At 41.4% G+C, this 13,975-nt stretch overlaps 1 long non-coding RNA gene across 1 annotated transcript; it reads right to left on the reverse strand.

Moving 5' to 3' along the window:
• Positions 1-31: 31 nt before the first annotated feature.
• LOC127951395 (uncharacterized) lies at positions 32-13,615 on the reverse strand. The gene is made up of 3 exons (XR_008152651.1): positions 13,460-13,615; positions 12,406-12,600; positions 32-201 (listed from the first exon to the last, which is right to left on the reverse strand). It is a non-coding gene; the product is annotated as an uncharacterized LOC127951395 (long non-coding RNA).
• Positions 13,616-13,975: the final 360 nt, after the last annotated feature.

Below are 13,975 nucleotides of genomic sequence, written 5' to 3' on the forward strand. Positions count from 1 at the left end.
CTACACACCAAAGAACTATAGGGAGCACACTGTTTTTTTCTGATTTATATTTTATGTGAGGCAAACAGGATAGAAAGGTAGGGGTCTAAACTTTATCCTACCTCTGACGAACATTATCTATCCAGTCCAAATAGCTGGACACTTTGGTGTAGATGGCAAGTTTGTATTTTTGCCCGCAGCCTTCTCCCCAGGACACCAGACCTATGAGGAACCACAAATCATGAAACCGTGTCATCATTGGACCCCCACTGTCCCCCTCACAAGCATCTTTGATTTGCCCCAGCATTCCCCCACAAAGCATGTTCTGAGTGAGGTTGTTCATCATATGCCTGGAACACTCTTTGTTGTCTATAATTGGAATTTCAATGAAGTTGAGAGTTGAACTGATGTGACGAGAGATCTCTTTTCCCTCCCTCCAGCCAGAGACGACTGTGACAGTCTGTGACAACATTTGTTCGGCCAGGTTCTGGCTAGGGAGGCATGCTGTGAGTATGTATGTGGAAAACTTGGCTGGTGTAGCCTAGCGAAACAGAGCTATATCATTGTCCACAGTATTGTGGGTGGGCAATAGATTGTTGTACAGGAAGTCATCTCAGATTCTTCAGTCCTCAATTGGTCATAGTCACATGGAGAGATGGCCATACAATTAGAATTCAAAGCCAGAGAGCGTTTATGTTTGGCTATGTTTTATGGTTGGTTAAAAAAAGGAAGGCTGCTTCCTTATGCATTTGCTGTTGTTTTTTTTACAGAGACTAGGACTGTCACAAACACAAAGTGTAATTTCTCAGGAAGCTTTCACTGCTATCCGCCAAATAGTTGGGACACCATGAGTGGAATTAATACGCTGGAAAGTAACACTGTAGCTAGACTGTCTTTTGGTGTTTCTTTTCACTTATGAGGCCTAAGCTTAGTAAACAACATCACTGTAATCTATGTTTTCTAGCAGTTTATTTTGTGGCAAATTGCTTTAGTCATGCATCTTCTAAAAATTCTAATGGAGGATAAAAAGCCTAACACTATGATAGAATACTTAAATTTATATCAAATTGTCTTACATACCCAGCCTGACACTGAACCTTGTACTTGTCTCTAGGCAGTGAGCAGCAGTGAGAACCCAGTTTTCATCAATCAGAACTCCACCACAAAAAGCCTGCCCAAATGATTGAGTATAAGAGCCTACAAAATACAGAAAATTATTTTGCTGAATATTCAGTATAACATATGATAATTGTCAGTATTGGTATTAACATTTGGCATTATATGATTACACAGATTTTACAAAAGAATCAAGAAATACCTGCCAGGGATTCTCTCTCTTTTTGCCAACTGTATCTCCTATTACAATCTGGCCACATGATGCCTTATCTTTAAATGACAAAAAATGCACATAGGTCACACAGATTTATCTACCAAATGGTAGAAATTATTTGAAGATTATTTTTACATTTTCATATAATTTTTAATGAAGATATATTTATATTATCAACAGTGAATGAAATGGGAAAAAATGCTGGTACTCAATAAGTACTTTTTAATATTTTACAATATATGTACAGTGCCACTATCAATCAATCAATAATGAAATAACTATAGAGAGAGAACCCCCTAACACCCCCCCCCCCCCCGCATTTTTCTAAAACACTGCTGAAGATGTGTTACATAAATATACTCTAGAATCATTAAGAATAACAGTTGCCATTTCCTTTGCAATATACAATTAAGAAAATACCTACTTGAAAAACTTGAATAATATTGTATAAAGTAATCAAATATACAATACATAGTTTTCTCTATAAATTCAACATTCATTCTCATTTATTTTACAAAAAGTGATTCAGTCAAGGGCAGTGAATTACTTTCTTTCTGATGTTTGATTAACATTGAAACAAATGGCGACAGCAGCTTTATTAGCAGCTTCTGTCACTTTAAGACCTCGGGGTCTGAACTCAAGTCAAGTGCCCCATGCAAAACCGTCTCAAGTTCACCATAGTCTCAAAACAAGCATTTACAAAATGAATTCTCTCCCAGTGACTTGCCCCCATGGAAATTAAAAAAAAAAATAACTCCTGAAATAATGACTTCTGGTGAATATTGTGGAAACGAATTGATACATTTAGATAAATATATTTCATACATTATAGCATATTATAATACAACTTATTAGGCCTATATATTTATAGAATAGCGAAGTAGGCCTAATCAATATACAAGACTGAACCACATATTTCACATCTATGTGACATAGATGTGAAATATAAAGGCTATCATGATCATTTTGCCAACAATGTACCAGATTTGTTTAGTTTTAATACGTTTTATTTTTAACTTAATACAAGTTACATAAACAAATACAACATATAGCATTAAAGAAAAATAAACAAAAGTTTTCTGTAGCCTTGTGCAAACTTAATCAATAGAATTAGACTTCTAGAATGTTCTTTCCAGTGCAAAAAATAATATTTTTAATTTAATTAGACAGAAGTTTAAGGAATTGTAGTGCAAATATCTATATAATTATACTTACATTATAGTTAACTTTATTTCTGGTGCAAATCAATAATACATAAAAAAACAATTATTAATTAAATAATAATTGTTTCCCTCCTCCAGATACCTTGTTAAGAAACCCATCAGAAATTATTGACACATGATGAGGGAGCGGGAGACAGGAACACTGGGGAGATGTATATGGAATGTTAGGCTAAACCTGTACTATCTGTTTTAATATAATCACTTTCTTATCAACTATATTTGAGTTTTAAAGATGCATGCAACAGCCTATTTACTTGCAGTCCCTTATGACAATGAACCATGGTAAAGTGAATATAGTTTAACTATAGTATTTGTAGATTTCCTTTCCTACAGTAAACATATTTTAACCATGTGTAAACAAAAACAACCTAATAAATTGCAATTAAGGTGTATGAATGTTAAAATGCATTTCAAATATAAAGTTAAGTAGGTATCATTTACCCATTGTATTCATAATAATTGAATTTAATAATCTAAAAATTAAGTTAAGTATCGTATCGGTATCGATATCGACGATACTGGTCATCAAAAGTATCGGTATCGTATCGAAAACAAAATGTGTTGTACTGCCCATCCCCAATTCTGACTTTTGTTGCGTTAAAAAACAGCAACAGTTAGTGGCAGTAGCTGCTGCTGCTTCTTCTTCCTTGGTGTTTTACGGCAACTGGCATCCAGTTTGTTGCATTACTGCCATCTTCTGTTCATATTTATCTCATGCTATATTCTCTTATCCAGTTTCTTTTAAATAGTAAAAAAAATATTTTGTACCTTGTCCCTTGTCACATGACAACATCTACATCACTCATTGGCCATGACGTATTTCCTAAACTGCTTTTCGATTGGTCAGAATTTACGTGCGGGAAAATTCCAACATAAGAGGAAAAGCCATCAAACAACAACACAGAGACAACAGAACTATGGAGAGACGACTGCGCGGGCTGGTTTTGTCCCTGGCCATAATGTATTACATTGTTTGCATAAACCACAATATGCAAACAATACATTTCTATAATGAATCGCGGATGTGGCTAGAAAACAACATTCTAATGCACTGCAAACGGCGAGCGGGCATCGCTCGTAACTTCAAGCGGAGGCATGCATTAATTCTTAACTCTGACATGGTCATCTTCCGAAAATATTACCAACGATCTATCAGGTAATGTCATGCCCTCTCTTTCTCTTTGAAATAGTTTTCTGTGAGTTCTCATTAAACATTCTCTACACTATACTTAATTTGTTGGTGCCTGGAAGTCCTTGAATTTGATGTTGTGTGGTATCCTTACCAATCGTTAGCCTCTTAGCATAATTTCCCCAAATAATTTGGTCAAAAATGACTTCTGCAATTATGCTGTTTCTGTTTGCTTGTCAAAAAACGGTTTGATATCATCCATATTACAGGCCTATTTTAAAGTATTTTGACATTTTAATAGCAAAAATGACATTTTCCTAATTCATCTTGCAATATTAATAAAATTAAGAGATAATCCATCATTCTGCAAGGTGTGGTGGACCATAGGATGAGGGGGGTCGATGTACCTCTTTTTCTTTTGGGTGATTCAGCTTACCCTCTACTTACCCAGAAGGAGGAGCAGTAACACCACAGCAGCTCAATTTCAACCACAGATTAAACCAAGCCCGTATGACAGTTGAGCGCGCCTTTTGCTGCCTCAAAGGACGCTGGCGTTGCCTTCTTAAAGAAAATGAGGCCCACATAACTTTTGTAAGCCACATTGTGTCTGCTTGCTGTGTGCTGCATAATTTCTGCGAGGTACAGAAGGAGGAATTTCTGGAGGGAGAAAGAGTTGCAGAGGAAGAGGGACCTGTACATGATCAGGGGCACACACAGCAGCAACACATTAGAAATGCACTGTGTAGCTACTTTGCTACAATATGAATGACCAAAGCCTGCAAATAATGTTCAGTATGGTTTAAACATAAATGCTGTCTTTTCTTGATGAGTTCATCTGTTAGCATTTATGTTCATATGCTAGTATGTTACCACCATATACTAAACTTATTTTGTCTGATTTAAAATGGATGGAATGGAAACACTTTTGCTTTAAAGGGTTTTATTTTCTGTTTAATTTGTAATGAATGTAAAGTTGACACATCTGAAAATGTTTCCAAATCTTGAAAGTAAAATGTTTTTTTTTTTTAGCAGTGCTATGTGTCTGGTACATTGTCTGAAATTACAATACATTTTTGAAAAGAAAACCTTGAAAAATTAGGTAACAGCGCATGTAATTTGAACCTCAATCTCCCATGAGTGACCACACAAACACCATAAGCCAAAAGCACTATGCCATTATTTCAGTGCATAAGTGGTGGTCTTAGGGAGCTTTGCCTCCAGCTAGTCCTTCAAATGCCTGCTAACAGTTGCTGCTACACGTAAATACGATCACAGTTCTTATATAAAAAAAAAGAACATAGAACATTCTTAACACCAAACTTGCCTGTTTAACTTTAGACAAATGTAACTTTCCAGAAATGTTGGCTACAAAACATGATTGGAAAATAAACATGTTTTACAGTTAAACATTTAAGCCATTTATTAAAAATGGCTGTGTGTTGTGCCAAAAAAAGACCTATTTTTACTTTATATTCCAAAAATGTATTCCAAAAGTAAAAAATAAATAAATAAGAATACTAATAATGAAAATGAGGTAGCATATTTCTGTGAAATGTAAACACACACAGGGTAGTCATTTCTGAAGTTTCTTCCGAACACTAAACAGAACAATTCAAGCGCAAAATGACTGCACATTAAAGGCCTACACAAACAAAGCCTTTCCTAACTTTTGCAAAAAAAAACTACAACTATGTTGTAGTAGTGTGTACTATTAATGTCATGTATAATGGATGAAGTGCTAGGATGTTCATCTGGGTTGGATGGAGATTCTGATTGCCGGTGGTGGTGATGTGGATTATTCATTGGCTGCAGGGCAGCTGGCTGAAACAGGTGGGGCAAGGACCAAGCACTAGGGATTGATGTTGGTGGGGGTGTTGTGGTCCAGGCTGGCATTGTTGAGGAATGAGGTCGAGGCTGACCAGGATTCAGCGCACTTGCTAAAGTGCCCAGTAGTGGCTGAAACATCTGGTTTGTGGCCTGTTGCAGTGTGATAAAGCGAGAACCACCACTCGCTTGGGGACGTTGTGAATATCCGTAAAAGATGTTAAATGATGGCTCAGCCCGCAATAGCACTTATGTGCAAGTGCAATTTATTTACAGTGCCAAAAAATATACACAGTCCAATGGTGAAAAAATATATGTAGGTGAACAAAGTACCAAAGAAACAACAAACAGAAAATAAAGAGGGAATAATCCAAATGGAAAAAGTCAATATACAAGTATCCACAATATACAGGAGTTAGAAAAAAGATCGCTTGAGGCACCACAGTTGCTCTCTCGCCCCGACTTGGTAAACAAGTGATGAGTTTTAATCTGGCCTGCCCTTATATAGGCCAGACTCCACCCCCTTCACATGGGACTTCTCAAATGGGTAATAAGAGACGTTTAAAACCCCATTACTTCAGGCATTTCGACTTTTACACCAATAATTAATACTAAACACAAACTCAAACACGTAATCAACAAATAAAACATTAAACACAAAAATACTACATTCAACCATTTCATTTATATACACGCAAAAACAAGGTACCCCCTACTAATATAAAACAATGGTTTGGCTGGTTTCCGGTGCGCTGCGGCAGCGCGGCGCCGTCAGTGACGTCATAACTGATCGCCGCTCTATCGCTCTGTTTGGCAGCGTCTCACACCGGAACACCGACCATCGCATGCCCAATTCAATATAACAAACACCGATTAGACAAGACAACATCAAACAACGTGCAGTGTGAGTGTGTGAAATGTCCGGGGTAATGAATATTGACAGATGTGGAGGGGAAGATGAAATAATGTCCAACACATATGTGCCATCGGGAGTGCGTGTGCACCCGCGCTGCTGATGGCGGAACACCAGGAGGGAAATGAGCGTGAGTTATTACAAAGGTAAGTATTTCTGCTTAAGTGAAGGTGTGTGCGTGTGTGTGCCAGTGTTGCCCAGCAGTGACAATTAGGTCAGCTTTGTCACACTACCTCCCCCCTCTCCAAGCGACGCACTGACTGGGAACCGGGACAGGTAGTCGGCGACCACATTTTGTTTGCCAGGTCGATGTCGTATCTTGAAGTTGTACGGTTGCAAGGACAGGTACCATCTTGTAACTCTGGCATTATGGTCTTTCATCGACTGGATCCAGGTCAATGCTCTGTGGTCAGTTTCCAGATCGAATTCTCGTTCAAGGAGGTAGTACTGTAAGCTGTCAAGGGCCCACTTGATGGCAAGACATTCCTTCTCTATCGTAGAGTATCGGGTTTCCCTGGGCAACAGCTTGCGACTAAGGTAAACAACTGGCTTTTCTTCTCCTGAACTTCCTTGTGCCAACACTGCACCAATTCCTGTCGCTGAAACATCCACTTGTACAAGGAACCGTTTTGAGAAATATGGACTCTGTAGGACTGGGCTGGAACACATATTTTCTTTCAGAGTGTTGAATGCTGTCTCACAATCCTCAGACCAAGGAACTGGATTGCTTACTGACTTACTCAGTAAGTCCATCAAGGGTACTGCAATTGAGGCAAAGTTTGGCACAAATCTTCTGTACCAGCCCACTAACCCTAGGAAAGACCTCACCTCCTTCTTTGTTCTGGGTCTTGGGCTCCGCCGAATTGCCTCCACCTTGTCCACCTGTGGTCGCAGCTGGCCATTGCCTAGGTGGTATCCAAGGTATCCAGCTTCTTGACGCGCCCACTCACATTTATTTACATTCAGTGTCAACCCAGCTGCTTGTATCTTCTCCAAGGTTTGTAGCACATGCTGAAGATGTTCAGGCCAGGAGTTACTGTGGATCACCACATCGTCCAAATAAGCAGCAGACCATTCCTCGCAGCCCTGGAGGACTCGATCCATTAACCTCTGGAATGTGGCAGGTTCCCCATGCAGGCCAAACGGAAGGACTGTAAACTGGTATAACCCCAGTGGGGTCCGGAACGCTGTGTATGGTCTGGAGGCTGGATCGAGAGGCACCTGCCAGTAGCCCTTGCACAGATCCAAGGTGGTGATAAACTGAGCCTGTCCAATTTTCTCCAATAAATCATCCACTCGTGGCATTGGGTAGGCATCAAACTTTGATTGCGCATTCAGCCTACGAAAGTCGATGCAGACACACAGTGTCCCATCCTTCTTTGGTACGATGACCATGGGACTACTCCATTCACTCACCGAGGGCTCTATTACTCCTAGTTCCTTCATCATCTTGATCTCTTCCTTTAGAGGTACTACCAACCTTTCAGGAACACGGTAAGGCTGCTGTCTTGAGGGTGCTGGGTCGGTCAGGTGTATGGTGTGTTGACACATTTCAGTCCGACCAGGTTTCTGGCGGAACAAAGCAGGAAATTGGTTCACCAGCTGCTGTAGCTCTTCCTTTTTCAAGTCATCTAGGTGATCCAAGCTCACCACTGACGTCTGTCTCTGAGCTTCTGCCTCTGAACCTTTATCCTCCACATCCTCCACCTTCCGTACAAGAAGTGACGTCTCTGTTGCCTTACCGGTCGACTCTCTCCACTCCTTCAACAGGTTTATGTGGTAAGTTTGTTTAGCTTTCCCCTTGTCAGGGTGGTGGATCTCATACGTCACTGGCCCCATCTTGCGGACCACGGTATATGGCCCTTGCCACTTGGCCAACAGCTTATTCGATGATGTTGGCAATAGGAGTAGAACTTTCTGCCCCGGCTGGAACTGTCGAAGTCTTGCATGCTGGTCATACCATCGTTTTTGAGCTTTTTGTGCCTCTTGCAGGTTCTGTACCGCTCAAGTCGATCTCTCATCTCTAGAACATACTGCACTATGCCTTTCTCCTCAGTTCTGGAGGCAGGGTCTTCCCACCCTCTTCTCAGTAGGTCCAATGGTCCCTGCACTTGCCATCCATAGAGCAGTTCGAATGGTGAGAACCCAGTTGAGGCTTGAGGTACTTCTCTGTAGGCAAAAAGCACAAAAGGCAGCCACTTGTCCCAATCCCGTTCTGTGTCGGCAACAAACTTACGTAACATGTTTGTGGTGCCTCAAGCGAACTTTTTTCTAACTCCTGTATATTGTGGATACTTGTATATTGACTTTTTCCATTTGGATTATTCCCTCTTTATTTTCTGTTTGTTGTTTCTTTGGTACTTTGTTCACCCATATATATTTTTTTACCATTGGACTGTGTATATTTTTGGCACTGTAAATAAATTGCACTTGCACATAAGTGCTATTGCGGGCTGAGCCATCATTTAACATCTTTTACGGACATTCACAACGTCCCCAAGCGAGTGGTGGTTCTCGCTTTATCACATTTGGTGGCAGCGGTGGGATGGCAACCCGCAAGACAGCGCCAAAAGGTAAAAAACCCAGGACGGGTTTGCGGTCCCAGGGGAAGGTGGTGGTTGAAAAGGATGTTACCTGGGATTCAATGGAATCTACGGAGGACGAAGAGGCAGCTACAAGGCTTCCTGGAGTATCAGCAAAGGCCAGTTCACCACAGACCAAGCCCTTCACAGCCGGTGAAATGTCTGGTGAAGGAATGGTGTCTCTGATGCGCAAATTCCTGGATGCACAAGAGGAGAGGGAAGAGAGATATTTGCGAGAGCTCCGTGGTCTACGAGAGTCCATCGTACAGTCAGCACGGCCTGCAGAGACCTCGTAAGACATAGATAGTCTGCGGATGGACCTACCAACTCCGGCAGCACAGAGAGGACCTACACGAGACAGGCAAGCACATGTCCTAGACTCCACAAATGTCCCAGCACCAAATCAGCCAATGCAGCGGTCTGAACCAAAAATGCCAGCCTTCCAGCAGGGGAAAGACATTGAAAACTATCTTCGGCGGTTCGAGCGGTTGGCCAGGACCTGGGGGTGGCCTGAGCAGGAGTGGAGCTTTCGACTTGTCTCGTTGCTGACAGGGCAGGCACTGGACGCATACTTAGCGATGGATGAGGAGAAGGCAGAGGTGTATGCTGATCTAAGGGAGGCACTGCTGGAGAAATTTAACATCTCACCAGAAACTTACCGCCAGCGCTTCTGAGTGTCCTCTGTTCCAGCGGGAGAGTCACCAACAGAAACTTACCATCGCTTGAGGAATCTGTATCGACGATGGATACGGCCTGAGGAGCATACTAAAGAGGAGATTGGTGAGGCTATTATCCTGGAGCAGCTTCTTCGTGTACTCCCGTATGATACTCGCACATGGGTACGGGAGCATGAGCCGATGACAGGCCTGGCGGCAGCAAAGCTGGCTCAACAGTACATGAATGCTCACAGGGGAGGCCTGCGCACTCAACCACCAAGAGGTACTGTACGTTCTGTTTCTGATCGCTCTGGGGCTGAAGCTGAGAAAAGTCACGCTGATCGTATAGACCATGCAAAAGGACAAAAATCATCTGTGGGCAAGGGACTAATTTGTTTTTATTGCCAACAGCCTGGACACAAAGCATCAGTGTGTCCTGTGCGAAAAGCAAAATTGACTGGATTTTGTTATGTTCCCAGAGAGGAAGACAATGTTAGAGACTCTGTAGAGGAGAGTCAAAATAGGTGTAAGGTGACAGTTAATGGACATTCGTTGCAAGCTCTTTTGGACACTGGTAGCACTCTTTCTCTGTTAAAACCATGTTTTGTGCCAAATGTAAATTATGTGAGCACTACCGCTGTTCAATGTGTACATGGGGATGTAAAGCAGTACCCTAGAGCTGAAGTCGTTGTTGAGGTGTATGATCAATTGTACTTGTTAAATGTTGCCATAGTTGATAACTTGCCAGCTGATATGATTTTGGGTCAAGACTTACCAGTACTAAATTATCTGTTACAAACCACCAAAGACTCTGAAACTGTTACTCCCTCTGCCACTGTTGAAGTGTCATGTCCTGTTGTCGCCCGGGCACAAGCCAAGGCAGGTCTGCAGCCACTGCCGGACTTGGACAGTAATCTGTTGCAGGGCGGCACAAAGGGCCCTAGGAAGTCACGCCGACAGCGGCGTCTAGGGAAGTACATGGGCACCCCAGTTTCTAAGACCTCTGTGGATTGTCTCCAGGTTAGTGGCTGGAGGATTCCGGAGGACATTGCGAAATTACAAAGGGATGATGAGTCTTTAAAATCACTCTTTGAGAAGGCAGGGTGTGAAAATGCAGCTAATCTGTGCAATGAAAAATATGTTGTGTTGAATGGAGTGTTGTATTTGCAGACAAATGATGTGACACGTTTAGTTGTTCCAACATGTTGCCGCCATATTGTCTTACATTTAGCACACACTGTTCCCTGGGCTGGCCACCTAGGACAGCAGAAAACATATGCACGCATTAGTTCACGGTTCCACTGGCCTACACTATACACAGATGTTCAGACATATTGCAATACATGTGCCATCTGTCAAAAGACCAGTGTTGTTTCCCAGCGGGGCAAAGCACCCCTGCATCCTCTCCCTGTGATCTCTTCTCCTTTCAGACGCATCGCCACGGACATCGTAGGCCCACTTGAAAGAAGTAGTGCAGGACATCGGTACATCCTGGTGGTCAGCGACTACGCTACAAGATATCCAGAAGCGTTTCCACTCCGATCCATCACAACGCCGAAAATCATCCATGCCCTCGTCCAAATGTTCTCCAGAGTAGGCATTCCAGAGGAGATCCTGACAGACCAGGGAACTAACTTCACCACACGGTTAATGGGGCAACTATACCAGCAGCTGGGTATCAACGCCATCAAGACGACCCCATACCACCCTCAGACAGATGGTCTGGTGGAGCGTTTTAATCAAACCCTTAAGAACATTGTGATAAAGCGAGAACCACCACTCGCTTGGGGACGTTGTGAATGTCCGTAAAAGATGTTAAATGATGGCTCAGCCCGCAATAGCACTTATGTGCAAGTGCAATTTATTTACAGTGCCAAAAAATATACACAGTCCAATGGTGAAAATATATATATAGGTGAACAAAGTACCAAAGAAACAACAAACAGAAAATAAAGAGGGAATAATCCAAATGGAAAAAGTCAATATACAAGTATCCACAATATACAGGAGTTAGAAAAAAGATCGCTTGAGGCACCACAGTTGCTCTCTCGCCCCGACTTGGTAAACAAGTGATGAGTGTTAATCTGGCCTGCCCTTATATAGGCCAGACTCCACCCCCTTCACATGGGACTTCTCAAATGGGTAATAAGAGACGTTTAAAACCCCATTACTTCAGGCATTTCGACTTTTACACCAATTATTAATACTAAACACAAACTCAAACACGTAATCAACAAATAAAACATTAAACACAAAAATACTACATTCGACCATTTAATTTATATACACGCAAAAACAAGGTACCCCCTACTAATATAAAACAATGGTTTGGCTGGTTTCCGGTGCGCTGCGGCAGCGCGGCGCCGTCAGTGACGTCATAACTGATCGCCGCTCTATCGCTCTGTTTAGGCAGCGTCTCACACCGGAACACCGACCATCGCATGCCCAATTCAATATAACAAACACCGATTAGACAAGACAACATCAAACAACGTGCAGTGTGAGTGTGTGAAATGTCCGGGGTAATGAATATTGACGGATGTGGAGGGGAAGATGAAATAATGTCCAACACATATGTGCCATCGGGAGTGCGTGTGCACCCGCCAGCCGACGGCGGACCACCAGGAGGGAAATGAGCGTGAGTTATTACAAAGGTAAGTATTTCTGCTTAAGTGAAGGTGTGTGCGTGTGTGTGCCAGTGTTGCCCAGCAGTGACAATTAGGTCAGCTTTGTCACATGCAGTGCCTGCATTTCCTGGAATCTTCTCACCTCAGCCTCCTGTGGTGCCTTCAATATTCATTCGAAACAGGCAGCCTCTTGAGCCACTTGGCTCTGTTCAGCTCTATGCAATTCTGTCAGCATCATTCTGTTGTCCATCATGTATGCCTGGATCTTCAGACACTCCTGCATCAGCAACGGTGTTTGTGACATCTGCATCAGAGGATATGTTGCTTGAATCTCCCACTGTTTATTGGAAAAACAATTTCTTCATGTTACTTATGTCATTTTAATGTAGATAAAAATATATTTTAATGCATATTGCAATGTAAACAATCCAGTGTGTGTGTTTAGAAGAGGACTGGCTTCTTTGATTTTGATAGTTTGTGAATTGTTAGGTAGAGCTCACAGCGGGTGATCGGTCAGAATCACGCAAGATTTCTTCATTGGAAGTATTTATTGGATTTACAACTGCATGATTGAAATGTACATTGATGTGTGTGTGTGGTTCTGAAACAATAAAGAAGTGAAAACAAAAATAATTAGTTGAATGAAAATGAATGATTATCATGCAAACAAACCATTATTTGTATTAACTGTATCCTATTCCAACAATACAGCAGAAATAAAATACAATATTATTTTAACATGGCCGAAACTGGCATTAAAAGAATGAAAAAGGCTGTGCAATGGTTCTGGGCTGCTAGAACTATAACAATGAGAAAACATAAACAATTCGCTATACAAAGCCTCCCTCTGCTGGTCACATAACTACAACAGGCCGTTCTGAGAGGTGTCACCTGACGACCAGTGTACATGCGGACAGTGCGTGCTCTATAACCAATTAACTGGATTAAAGGCGAATATCACCGCAATAGCTTACAAACTATGCGCAGAGGGTGCATAACTGGTATTACACAATGTGTAACAAAAGAATAATGCCCGAGTAGAGACTTATACATTTATACATAGGAAGAAGCATTACAACGCGAGGCCTTATCGGGCAGAAAAACCTGAACTTAAATTAGCAACACTAAACAGACAAAACACTACCAATCTAGCATCAGCAATGACAGTAAAGGAACAACAAAATACAGTTTCTTACTTGTAAAGACCCACACAGGATAAAGCAGTTGTATCAAAACGGGTTTTAAGTCCGTGCAGTTAGCGTGCACTACTGGCAAAAGTCTCGGACAGAATGCAACCAGCGTGCAGCGATCCTGAGTCAACTTGTGATTGGCTAAGAGTCCAGGTGAAGCGAGTAATCTTCCCATAGGAGAGAGAGAGTCACAGTAAAGTGTCTGATGCAAAGCGGCCACGAGGGGGCCTTTTTTACAGTGTGAGTGTGTGAAACCGAATTTTGTTTTTGTTTTTTGTTATATATATATATATGTGTATGTATGTATGTATGTATATATATATATATATATATATATATATATATATATATATATATATATATATATATATATGTATGTATGTGTGTGTGTGTGTGTGTGTATGTATGTATGTATGTATGTATCTATGTATGTATATATATATATATATATATATATATATATGTATGTATGTATGTATGTATGTATGTATGTATGTGTATGTATGTATGTATGTATGTATG

Source organism: Carassius gibelio, chromosome B2 (assembly GCF_023724105.1).
Source record: "Carassius gibelio isolate Cgi1373 ecotype wild population from Czech Republic chromosome B2, carGib1.2-hapl.c, whole genome shotgun sequence".
NCBI lineage: Eukaryota > Metazoa > Chordata > Actinopteri > Cypriniformes > Cyprinidae > Carassius > Carassius gibelio.